Raw genomic sequence first — 14,357 nt, 5'->3', positions numbered from 1 at the left:
AGGAGAAGGCCTGGCTTCTTGCTGCTTGCCTTCTCTCTCACTGGTGAGTTTGTCTTGCTGCTGTAGACTGAAGACTAGTTGATCTTTTGGAATTTGTCAGACCTTCAGTGCTAGATTGGGACTATTGAGACATCCAGCCTCATGAACTGAGTGACTACCAGATTCTCAGCCTCTCCAGTGTGGTGCAGCCATTGTTGGACTACTTGGACTCTATCCTATGAGCTAATCTGATAAATAAATCCCTACCAGTCCTGCTCTTTAGAGAACTCTGACTAATATATCTCCTCATACCAGTTTCTGTTCTAGTTTCTTTGTTCATTGCTGTGAGAAAGTACTCTGACCAATACCAACTTGGTGAAGAAAGGGTTTATTCAGCTTACATCCCCCAGGTCACAGTTCATCAGGGAGTCCAAAGTAGGAACTCAGGGCAGGAACCTGGAGACAGGCGCTGATGCACAGGCCATGGAGGAACATTGCTTACTGGCTTGCTCCCCTGGCCCCTGCTCAGCTTGCTTTCTGATGCAACACAGGCCCACCTGCCCCAGGGTGGCACCACCCACAGTGGGCTGGACCCTCCCACATCACTCAACAATCAAGAATATGCCCCCACAGACTTAGCCACAGGCCAGTCCTGTGGAGACAACTCCCAATTGAGGCTCCCTCAACCCAGGGGTGTCAAGTTGATACTAAAGCTATTCAGCACAAGTAAGAAGTTTGTCTTGGGAGCTTGTCCAGTAGTTTTGTTTTGTTTGTTCATTGATTTTCAAACTTTTAACATACTGTAGGTTTCTTGAATATAAACTATTATAAACATAATACACTAATATATACTAAATATAATAGATGATATATAAGTATTATATACTAATATAAATTGTTTCTTAGGATTAGGCATATAGACATTTCCTGAAATAAGAAATTGATGTACAAATTATTTGAGAACTTTTGAAAATAGAACAATACTTTGTATGGACCTGCAATTGTTCCTTGCTTTGCAAACTTTATTTTTCAGAGTGCACAAGTGGCACAGATCTATAAAATGCTTCATTGAACCATTGAGATTGGTAGAGCCACATGGGATGGGATACGTCCTCTACACTAAGAATCAAAGCATTCCAGGCTTGAAAGAAAACATTTGATATTCAGATTTGGAGACTTAATTTATATACAAAAAGACTATAGATGAAGTATGTTAAATGTAATTTGTCTTCATCATTACAAATTCAACCTTCAAATTGTTTCCTCACACTTGATTTTCTATGTAATACATATGTGGAAAATCTTTAAAGATATACAGAAAAAATTAATTTTCTGGAAAATTGCAGTTTCTGTATTTAAAACGTTATTTGCTCTGGTGGAAAAGTTGTATGACAAATTCCACTGTCCCAATATGATATTTTATTCCCCAACTATAGAAAATATAATGCTGTGGAAGGGGACAAGTATTAACATTAAAAACGTAAAGGACCCTGAGGTTATTTAATAATGTGATATTTCTTGAACTGCAGGAATTTCTGAATCTTGCATCATAGGATGCACTAGAAACATATCTAAATGCACATACAGATGTGGAGGTTAATTTAAATGTCTGCTTGTCACAACCTGGAATCAGCTGGGAAAAGAGTCTCAACTAAAGAATTTTCTAGATCAGTTTGGCTTGTTTGTGGAGGGATTTTCTTGGTTGTTACTGATAGATAAAGTAGCCTGTGGATGAATCCCATTGATCAGGAGAAAGCACCAGGACACAGATAAAACTCTAAGGGAATAGAGTTTATTAACAAAGGATTACATGGGACAGATCCCTTCCCTGCAGGGAAAATGTCTGCCCCAGGTAGTGAGCTGAGGTCTTTATATAGGGAGGCTTCTGCTTCCTGCAGAAGATGGGACGATATATATTTTTTAAAAGTTGGGCAGGGGAAAGCAGGAGAGGGGGGTTATTAAAACCTGCCCTTTTTAGAGATCAAAGGGGAAGCCTGCTCTGTTGGCCAAACAGTAGAGAAAAGTCTGCTTCTCTTGACTTAAAAGACCAAGGTGCTTATCAACTTGGTTCCCTTTTCTCAGGGGCTTGTGAGGTCCATGAGGCCCTGTTGGTGAGGGGGCGGGGCTATCTGAACCTTAACAGTTACTTTAGGTGGGAAACCCCCTGGGAATGCAGGTGGCCCCATTTGAGGAGATGGGTCCTGAACTTGATGAGAGAAGAAAGAAAGGCAGCAAGTAAGCGGTTTGTGAGCAGTCGCTTCTCCCTGCTCCTCATTGTGGATGTGCTGTGAGCAGCTGCTTTCAGCTCAGGCCACTCTGACTTCTCTGCTGCGATGAACGGAAATCTTGCATTGGAAACCTAATGAACTCTTTCTTCCCTGTGTTGCTTTCTGTCAGGTTGTTTGTCACCACAACAAAAATGAAACTCGGAAAATACACTCTTTGAACTGATTATTTGCTTTTCTCTCAGCTAGTGATTTAGTGGTTGCTGTTTTTCAATTTAAGAATAAACCCTAAGTATAATGCTTCCTGCTCTTGCTGAGATGCTGAGGTTTGACTCAGATTTTGTTCATCTATTTGTTCTGTTTAATTTTTCTGCTGTTTCTGTTTTACAGTCATTTATTCCAGAGAGAGAGAGAGAGAGAGAGAGAGAGAGAGAGAGAGAGAGAAAGAGACAGAGAGACAGAGACAGAGAGACAGCGAGAGAGAGAAAGAGAGAGACAAAGAGCACTTAAATGTGCCAAAATTTATTACATATATGCTAGGTATATAAGTAACCAAAAAGTATGTAAAAGACACTAGTCCATGTACTATAAAAAATAAATTCTCAAGCTGGATAGATGGCTCAGTGGTTAAGATCACTGGTTGTTCTTGCAGAAGACCCAGGTTCGACTCCCAGCACCCACATGGCAGTTAACAACTGTAGCTCCAGTTCCAGGGAATCTGATGGCCTCTTCTGTCCTCCATAGGCATTGCATGATACGGGTGCACTTACATACATGCAGGCAATGCTCTTGAATACATACAATAAAAACAATAAATAAAATCTTTAAAAAAATGAGTGCTAAGGAAAAGAAGGTAAAGTAAGATTATCAGACATTATGATGCCAGAGAAAAGTGAAGAGCCTGAGAAGTGAAGGGAATGGCCAAGACCAGGGCTAGCCTCATGGTAAAAGGTGCTTAGGGAGAGATGAAGGACTCAAGGAAGAAACTGAAGGAAGAATGCTCAGGCTAAGGAATCAGACACGAAGCATCCTCAGTGGGATTTTCTTTTGTTTTGTTTTAGGCCTATTTAATTTATTTTGATTTTCTTCAGCAAGCTAAATAAGAATGCAAAGATAGTAAATCTTTGGCAAAGTAAGGCAACTTATAAGAACCTCAGTCCTAAAGGAGAAATATATTTGAATTGTGCGGTTGGTGGTGTTGGGGAGTCCTCAACTATTTACCAAATATCTCAGACATGCTAGGCAAGTCTCTGTCATTGAGCTATTTCCCCAGATCCAGGTCACTTTTATTATAACAGAGTTTATCATTGCTTTGAGTGAAGAAACAGAAAGAAAAGAGACAGTGGAGACCTGTGAGAATTAAGGACTTGTTCCATTGTTATAAAGAAAAGTGCTAAGACATTAGGTACAAAGAGGTAGAAGTGGATTGATTATTCAACTAATTGTGTTACAGTTAATTGAGTTTCACTTATTTTGTATGAATTTCCCTTTATGTGATTCTCTGTGCATGAAAATAAGGAATTTCAAAATAATTGTACTATTTCTCAAAATGGCTGAGAAGCATTTGAGAACTGAGGCATTGTTGCCTATTTCCTGACTGTTAGAAAGGGAGGAGAGGAAGAGAGAAATGACTAAAATATGAAAAAGGAGGAAAGGCAGGATGAGGAAAGGAAGAATGAGTTGAATGTGTGAGCAAGAAAATTATACCATCATGGCCATCTGCACACTGAAGGAATACCAGCTTTCATAAGAATCATCTTCTTTTACAGAGAATTATGTGCAGAAATCTTCACAATTACATTGATTGACACACCATCACAAGTGGAAGTAATTGAGAAAGTACAGACAGAATGCTATTACTAGAGAATGAAGTTGCAAAGAAAATCCTAATCCTGAAATCCTCAGGTAGGTAAAGTCTCCTCAAAGGCAAGCTTGTAGACCACAGGGAGCTGACAAATGAAATTGCATGTGAGGTGATCAGTCTCCCAGAGACCCTTCTGCATGCTCATTTCACCGGAACCAGGACAAGAGCTCTTATTTCCTGGCAATGAGAAAAGCCTTAAGAATTTATCCATCATCTATAAGTGCAAAGTACCTTGTCATATCATTTACAAGTATGTTCATTTGCTAGGATTAGAAACTGAAGATGGATACTTATAATTGGTCTGAATTTCATTTTCTTCCCTAAGAAAGGCTTCAGATACTTCAACAAGTTAAAGAAAACAAAATTAAATACTCTTGAGCATGCCACAGAAAATAAAACTATGCAAAATATTTTTTCTTTTTTTTTCAAAGTATTGTCTTCCTGGAATATGACTGTCACAGGAATAATATGTTTTTAATACTTAATGTGGATAACATGCCAAAATAACCCATTCTAATGTGAATGGATCTCCATATTAAAAATGCTGAAAGCACTATAAAGTTCTAAATTCTTTCCATGGATTTTTTTCAATGAATTGTCTGTGATGCAACAGTCATGCCTATGACATAGTTTTTGATCCAGTTCCTACTTTACAGACAGGCAAATCCAAGAGACTCCACATACTCCAGGTCCATCCGTAATGCCCTTCAACTTTTCCTACAGATCACTATTAAACTCTGAGGAAAAGCTTTTCTTTGTTAGACTCCCATCTTTGCAACTGCTTCTTACATGGCCTTCTGCATTTTGGGAGTGATCTTGCTAGCTATCCGGAGACCCATCCTCAGATTTCTTTCCTGATTTTTACTTTCTTATGGGAATTTATTTATTGGTATTCATTCCCAATAAACCTGCAAAGTAATTTCTTCTCACAGGCTAATGAAATAAGGCATTTTCTTCCTACCTAACAGAACTGCATTTCAAAAAAGCCATTATGGAAATATTACCTTATGACGTTCACTTCATTGATGTTGATTGACACTTTGACATGAACAGGCCTCTTTAACCTGCAGTCACTTACTCATTCCATTCTTTTTAAATTACAATGTTCTTAACTTTGTAACTAATTCATCCCAGTAAGAGCTGAATTTTTAAACATTTGTTATTCACAAAGCTAAGCTGTTTTAAACTACCTTGTCAGATCACAAGCTGCTCATGGTAATCTGAAGATACTAGCTTTAACACAATTATTCTCTTTCAAAGGAAAAAGCATGATGCTTATATGGATTTAGCACTAGAGATCTGGTAGGTCTAGAAACCACATGGATTTTATGTTCTGTGGAAGTTCTAAAATAATTCCAATATGACAGGCTCTTTTGATACATTCAACTATGTACAACCTAAAGTGATATTGGCAAAATACTCAAAAGTAAAGTATATTCAGAACCATTAGAAAATATCTGAGCAGTTTAGGCCTGGAGGTTATGTATAATACTATGATTTTCAAAGACAATTTTATGTACCAAATAGTGCCACATATATATGGTCAATTATACAGTTTTTAAAACTTGTGGTTACATATTATAAATTATATGTTTTTGAATAAGACAACTTCTAGTAATGAAATAAAGACATGAAAGTCACAGAAACTTATCATAAACTGTTTTGTAATTTGTGCAAATTCTTTAAACTGACCATTATGGCACTATTATATACCCACAAATAAATGTGGAAATATAGTACCTGAAATATTGGAGTCAGAAGCAAACTACTCAGAAGGTCATGGGGAAATCAGTCTTTCCTGGGAGATTTTTGATAAGTGGATATAAATGATTGACCTTAGACTCCAGCAGGAGAGAGTGTTATGATTACACTAGTTGTTAATTTCCTAGGACCTAGAATCACCTTGGTGACATATCTCTAGGAATGTTTGTGAGAGATTTCTCTATATTAGGAAGATTCACCCCAACTGCCAGACTAAATGACATAGATAGTGAACTGAGTAAAAGCATTTATCACAGCCTCCTGACTGTGGCTTCAGTGAGATCAGCTGCCACAAGCTCCTGGTGCCATGATTTCACCACCATGAACCATGAGCCAAAATAAGTTGCTTTTTCCAAGTATCTTGTTGCAGCAACAAGAGAAGTAACTAATACAGAGAAACTGTAAGAAAATTCAAGATGTAATTAAATGGGATTTATTCTTGCTAGATCTGGAGTTCATGGAACTCTGTGTATGAAAGGATTATTTGGGGCCAAAAATTGACACCAAATATAAAGAACAAAGAAAAAATGACATTCTAGTTTAACGGCATTTGTTGATAAGATGAAGACACGGTGGTGTGAAAATTGATGAGTTGGTATGTATTAATAGGATAAGAAATAAAAATAAAAGAAATTTTTTTTTTTTTTTACAATTTAAGTAAATGTGGCCATGAAACTTAGTATCCAGACAGGTCTTGCATAAATTCCCTCTGACATTCTTTTAACAACTCTCCAGAAGGAACTTAATTTTCTTACTGGGAAAATAATTGTTCCAAGAAAGAACCCACATATTAATAGCATAGTATTTAATGTGAGGAGATTCTGGAAGGTTGAGCTTAGGCTCCATTGCATTCTATTTAAAGGGATTCATTGAACCATTGTGTTAACACTGGAATGTTTAAATGACAGACAAGATTAACCATTAAAACTGCATTGCAAACTGGATATGGTGGTAGAGACCTTTAATCTCAGCACTCAGGAGGCAGAGACAGGTGGGTCTCCTTAAGATCAAGGCAAGTCTGAACTACATAGGGAGTTCTAGGCCAGCTGTGGCTACAGAAAGACCTTGTTTCAGAAGGACAAAAATAGGCACTACAAGTTTGGGACCATGTAGAAGCATAGAACAAGCCATAGGAATTTTAAATGACAATGGCCTTTCTGTATAGATTCATGTGTATGATAAATTTGCAAGTCTATTAGTAAGATAGCTACAGTGCATTTATTTGTGGGTTTTGATGCAGGATAATTAGGGTTATAGAGATGCATTCATACCGAACTTTAGTTAAAATTAAATAGCTTGATATGTATTTTATAGACAGCTCATTTTTGTCCACAACAAATTTAGTGCTATCATGTGGTATTTAATGGCTGAAGACCTTCAAGAATAGCTTTAGTGGAATCTATGATACATAAAAGCTGACTTTTAGACGTTCAGAAAGAGTTGTTATGGTTTATTTGGAGATGGCGCACAGTTTACTGCAGTCTCCTGGGCTTGTTGACATCCCTGGCACTTTGGGAATGAGACCCTTTTTATTCTCCCTTCATTTGTTTAGCTCTTTACCTAATTGATTTTCTTTGCTAATACACTAAAGGTCTGAAGAAGGCAGTTCCTCAGGTGTGACAGATGAAATAAGGTGCTTTTAGTCATTGCTTTTATCTTCCATGTCTAATGTGTTGGTTACAGCTGTGCAGTTTAACAGCAAAATCGATGCGTCATTTGCTGTGGGCTCCTGAAGGAATTTGAAGCCCTTCAGGATATTAACTATTAAATTTCCTCTGAAATTTTATTTAATACTTATTTGCTTATTTGTTTGCTCTCTGATTCTGAGGGTCACAAGGTGAGAATTCTTTTCTGCCTCTAACTGGCTCAAGCATTGTCATTTACACTAACTAATTAAATTACTTTGCTTTGGATTTGGGAACATCTGCCAATCTCAATGAATCCTATAAAGTGTTAAATAAATATTTAAAATTCCTTTTCATTTTGTCTAAATCATTTTGAGCTTAAACATTTAGCATATGTTCCACTACAAATGGAAACACTGTATTGTGCATGAGAAGCAGGATGTGTAGGGCACTTGGGCAACCCTTTACGTAAATGAAAGGCTTTCTTGCCAATTTCCCATTTTACATCAGCAATGCCATGACTTTAGCACAACCCAGAAGCAAAATAGTCTTCATTTCTTCATTAGACCTTTTTCTCTCTCCAATAGTCTCTCAATATATATGAAAACACACATATATATCACATATATAGTCTTTCATTCATAATGCTCTAATTGTTTGCTTCTTATTAGTTTAATTTCCGTGCAAGTTTCTAAAGGATGTGAAACATGTTACATTTCTCTTACTCCCTTCCCACCCCTTCTTAGATAAACACACACCCCAATAAATGGAATGAGAGGAGATCTGGCAGATTTGAAATTTTTAATGTTACATAGACTCTACCCAGTAATTTTACCCTAGCAGTTTGAGGTTCAAAGTCCTTCAAGTTTGCACCAAATAATACATCAAATAAAAACTTGTTTATATTCAGAAATAAATATTTTCCTAAGGGAAATAATTCCTTACATGTAATTAAAATATTCATAAACAGCTTCAAGCTGTGCTTGCATTTGTAGTCCATGTAGCAATTTTCATTGCTATACCAAAGTTTCTTTATCTACTTGTTTAATGTGGGAAGTATCCAGTTTTATTGATAAATGCACCAAAGACTCAGTTATCTATTATTTGACTATATAGCCAGATACATATAAATGTTTTGTGGTTTATTCATTAAGAAATTGGGTGATATTTTATGAAAAGCAGAAGTGAAAATATAAAATCTTAAGTCTTTAATGATAAAGGATCTTTTCCCATTTGTGAGAATGACTTAAGTATAATAAATATGTACATATATTATCGCCCATATTTAGAATATCAGTAACTAAAATGTGACTCTAGGGCACTAGAAAATCCATGGATGAATAAGAAATGATCACTCTGCACTGAAGATTTACAATATAGTAGGAGATGTATTTATGCACATAAGTAGAACTTCAACAATGAAGCAAGGAGCAAGCAAGGGTCTTAATAGAACCTTAGACTGAAAACTGGACTGCTCAGTGCTGGGAGGAGCCAGAGTCAGCTCCTCAACCACTCTTTACAGCATGTTTTATGCAGTACATTCTGTAACATTGGACTGAGCTGCTCATGCTGTCCTTAGATTTCTACATTTAATTTTATTTAGAATATTTATACTTGCAAAGTGTATCGTGGCCCAATTATGTCTATCTCCTTGTTCTATTTTGTAATATTGTGTAATGTATTTAAAATGAAACAATAATACATGAAGATTTATTGATTTTATCATTTCCAACAATTATCAGTAAAGTATAAATGTAGGAAAATTTACTTCTAGTCACATTGTGTATGTGTGTGTAGAGTGGTATATACATGTGTGTGTACATGTGGGATGGACATGCTTACCAGCATGTGCACATGTGAAGTCTAGAGGGCGATATCAAGTGTCCTCCTCCATCATGTTCCACCTTATTTTCTTGGACAGGCTCTTTCATTGAATGTGGAGCTTTCCACCTAAGCCAGCCTGGCTGGGCAGCAAGGCCCCGGGATCCTTCTCTTCTCCCACATAGCACTGGGATTTCAGATATGTGCCACTGTGCCAAGCTTTTACAAGGTCGCTGTGGATCTGAATATAGGTCCTCTCACTTATATATCAATCACAGAGTGCACTGAACCATCTCCCTAGCCTACCTTCTTTACATTTTAACATCCATATTAAATTGTCTAAATGTGTATTAGGTTCATCAAAGTTCAGTGCCATAAAGGTATTTTTAGTGTTTTGTTTTTTTTTTATCTCTCTAACTTACCTACCTTTTACTAGGTGATAAAACCTAGTGGATATATTGATCATGGAGAACATTGGACTATTCTGAAAATATAGATGGTTTTAGGTGAGCACAGACCTGGAGTTAAGCTGCAAACTAAATTGATTATTTCTCAGGAAATTCTGTAGAATGTTTAAAATATCTGTGTTATCTGTAGAATTCCAGACATCCAGAAATATAGACCTCTATCAATCAGTAACTATTATATAAAAAATAGAAGCGACCGCTTACAGCAAAAAGCCGACTATAACTAGAACCTTTAATGACAGAATAGACAATCAACTTGAAAAATCTGATTATCCTCTGATTAAAAGCATAGACTGAATTCCTAGTAGCTACAGTAACATAACAGAGCTGAGAGACTAGAAATGGATCTTTGTCCAATAAGAAGAGTGAGGAATGGTAACTGGAAAAACAATTAGGCCAATTCCTCTCTGAAAAGATGATGGACTTTTGCAAGTGCATTGTGTGGCTATAGTCTATCCAAAAAAATAATGATATTTTAGTTATTTGTTTTTGTTTTTTGAAACAGTTTCTCCCCTTAGTCACAACTGGCCTGAAACTCACAATGTAGACCAGGCTGGGCTCAATCTCATAGAGATCTGCTTGTCTTTGGCGCTCAGCTGCTGGGATTAAAGATATATACCACCATACCTGGCTGAAAAAAATAATAACAGTGTGTCAAGACTATCCTAAGTCTTGCAACACTTATGAAAAGATGTGCAGGATCATACTTCTTAGGATTTAGTGAGTAAAGTCTGGGGAAAAATATAAATAAGAAAAAACTGTACTGTTTCATGATCATAAACTACATGTATATACAAAATGTGATGTCACCATCTGGCATTTAGTCACTATCTGCCCTTTTAAGTTCATATACAGAACTCATGTATTATGGGCCACCATTTGAAATTTTATTCCTTACAGATATATTCACTAAAGAGATGACATTGGTGATGACAGTTGATAGAACAAGAAATATATTTTTTACTAATTTTGAAAAGGATATAAATTCTGTTCTTTTCACTTTACATGAATTTTTAAAAGTTAAAATATTAATGAAATTATAACCTATTGTTTTCATGATGGCACTCAAACCCACTGCATCATGCATGCTAGGTAAATGCTCTGTCATTGAGCTATCATTAAGTCCACTATTGATCTGAATCTTCCAACAGTGGGTCTCATTCAAGCATGACTTCACTTTGTCAAAGTACAGGAGAGAAATGAGACTTTTTACTTTTCTCTTGATTACAACCAATAAGAAAGCCTATGTATGCTTTTAAAGTGTCATATTGAAGCACAAGTAATAAAGAAAAATATGCAATTTTCAGATTTACTTTAAAAATATGTTGAAGCAGAAGTCTTCTAATATAGGAATGCAGAAATAAATAATGAATTTGTCACACAGAAATTAATTTTCTAATTCCATTAGAAAAACCCCATGATACAATTCTTTTAAAGAATAGTCAAGAAATGGGTTCTAGACCTAGGTGAGAAAACTGGGTTTGCAGCATCATATAAAGGAAGGTTGGGGCAATGTGACGGTGTTTCCGCACCATCCTTCCCAGCGTGGAGTGCTTCATTCTGTGAGTGGCACACCTTCCCAGTATTTTGTTTTGCCATCACTGGTAAGACCTTATGGAAACAGAAAGAATCACAGGGGCCAAATCCTTGATGTAGTGGTTAATTTGTGCAAATGTCTTGTTTTTTGTGGTAAATTTACAGAACTTGCAGACCACTTCAGTTAGGGCCAGACATCTGAGAATTGCCAGGGCACATAGTCATGCTAGAACTTGCTCTTTTATGTAGTGTTTCTATACATATGAAATGTAACAAAATTGCCTTTTTTTATAAAATGGAATTCAGGGTAACTACGAAATGCATGCATTACACTTCAAGAACATCAATTGCGAGAGGCCATGGAGTCAATTTTAATTTATGGAATGCAATATTAATGAACTGCTTTTGTAATGTTTTGAAAAGTCAAAGGAAATGAAGGCCAACAGTGAATGATTCTTTTTTTGGTATGCAAGCTGTCAAATCATATAAAATGCTTGAATACTTGTTATTATAAGGAGTGGGTATGAACCCATGTTCTGATTTGTTTCTTCATTGCTGTGACAAAATACTCTGACCACTACCAACTTGGGGAGGAAAGGGTTTATTCAGCTTACATATCCCAGGTCACAATTCATCCAGGAGCAAACATAGGAACTCAGGGCAGGAACCTGGAGGCAGGAGCTGGAGCACAGGCCATGGAGGAATACTGCTTACTGGCTTGCTCTCCTGGCCCCTGCTCAGCCTGCTTTCTTATGCAACACAGGACCACGTGCCCAGGGGTGGCACCACCCACAGTGGGCTGGGCCCTCCCACACCACTCATCAAGACGATGGCCCTCAGACATGGCCACAGGTCAGTCCAATAGAGGAAATTCCCCAATTTAGGCTCCCTCAACCCAGGCGTGTCAAGTTGACACTAAAGGTATCCAGCACAACCCATTTAAGAATTTTTTTAAAAAGTCCTGAACGAGGTTCATGTAGAAGTCATTTTCAACATGAGTCATGGTCATTTTCCTTATATTTCTGAATTACACACCAAGTTGTTTCTTAATCCATAGCACCAGGGAAAAAGTCTCTTCTCCATTGTACAAACTGATGAAAATCTATAGTAGATCAAGTATTGCATATAGATAAAGAAGGAAGTCTTCAAGTGACAACTGGTGAATTTTACGAGATGTATAGTTAGCATTTGTATTTTAATAGTATTCCCAGTGACTTCATAATTTAATTTGAAGGTTATTGACTCACAAAGAAAGCAATATCTCCCTAGTCTAGAATGTTTGTCAGTTATGAGTGCCAGAAGATTACATAATACAATAATTTAAAACAAAGTATAAGATATCTAGGATAGGGTGCATTAAGCATCTTTATAAGTGAGAGTGTTATGGTAACATGGAAAATTCCAAGTTGCCTATTACAACTTTAGGGCCATAAATTCATGCTTTACTTACCTTCAAAGTGGTTACAGATTTGGTTTTACTATTTTGAAGAACTCTCAGAGAAAATTCACATTTGTTAACTGAGACTCAGATGATGCTCTTTGAACACCACATGCATTTAAGGTACAGTTAAAGCTCTAACATACTTGAATTTTCTAGAGTGCATGAGACTAACATCACTTCTGTTCAAGACTCTCCAGTAACTGGTCGCTTGTTAGCGATATGCATTTACTATAATTTTCGATCAACTGAGTTTTCATTCCAATTATGGTTTATTGAATTTCATCAAAATATGTTAGTATAGTTCCTTTTTGAAACAGATTTTTAGGTATGATAGCACATGATGCTTTAGATGCTTTAAAACAGTTGTGATCCCTGTACAGTTCAAAGGAAGTATCATTTTAGCAATGGCTGAAGTGTGTCCTGTGTACACAGTCCCCAGAGCGCTTTCCTATTCTTTATGATGTAGACCTAAAGAAGTATAATTCAGGTCATTACCTCTAGTGCTTTCCAGGGAAGAGAAATACATTATATTAAATTAGAAGTGGGCAGATGAAAGCTTTTTCTACACAGCACAGCAAAGCTATGAGTTTCCAATATTACTGATAAATTCTAAATTCTCTTATGGGTCATTGCAAATTGTTTGCAAATGACCATATTCTGATTTCCAAGGAGACATTTGAAATATTGTCATCCTCTCCAGGCAAAAGCCCAGAAACACTGTTTCAGCAAGAATACTTTGAAGAAAATACAATTTTTCTTGTGTATGCACAAAGCCATATTTTCACCTTTGCACATAGAATAAACTATTTGTATTAAAAAAGCCATTATATTTTTTCTCCAGTCAGGACATATTAGTTCTTTTTATCAACCTTTCAAATAAAAAATCAGAGTCATAAAGTAGTTATTGTCAGGGTTGTGATCATCATTATAAAAACTGGAGAAAAGGAAATCCAGATTCTGGTCATTAAGGAAAGTTATTTCTAGGCTTTCTCCTCTACTATGAACCTGTAGACATATAGGTTGAGGAAGAAATGAAAGTTTTCAGCAAGTGAAGAAAAACATAAACTGACTTTTGAAGTAAGGAAAACAAGTGAGATAGACCATATATTTACTTGAATGTGCCTCCTGAGGAAAGTTCCATATTAAAATAAAAGAAGAGGGACAGCACAGTAAAGGAGCCTCATAAATACGTATAAATTTCACTTTATTCTTTGGAAGTAGATATCCATAACAATCCAGGCATACTATAGACTGAACTTTGACAAGACTGGTCACAGACCAAATTTGAAGATGTGATGATTACTAATATTCAACATATCTTTTGCTAGTCGGTTTGGAGAAATATTGAATTCATAAACATTAAGTATAGATTAGAATATATATGCCTCAATAATACTATACTCATACAATAATACAATCCATCTTAGATCAAACGTGAAAAATGACAACGGAAACAATGATAACAAAAACAGAGAAATCTGTAACTTCTTGAGCACTTGGCAGATCAAGGACCAACTCGATTTCTTTTCAGCTCCATTGCTCATCTCTTTTAAAAGTTTATATGAACCTCAAATCAAAACAAATGGCATCTCTCTCAAAATGTGGTCTATATGGATTCTAAGTAGGGCACAGGACTGC

Source organism: Nannospalax galili, unplaced genomic scaffold, assembly GCF_000622305.1.
Source record: "Nannospalax galili isolate Female #2095 unplaced genomic scaffold, S.galili_v1.0 scaffold550, whole genome shotgun sequence".
NCBI lineage: Eukaryota > Metazoa > Chordata > Mammalia > Rodentia > Spalacidae > Nannospalax > Nannospalax galili.
This window is presented reverse-complemented; position numbering follows the sequence as displayed.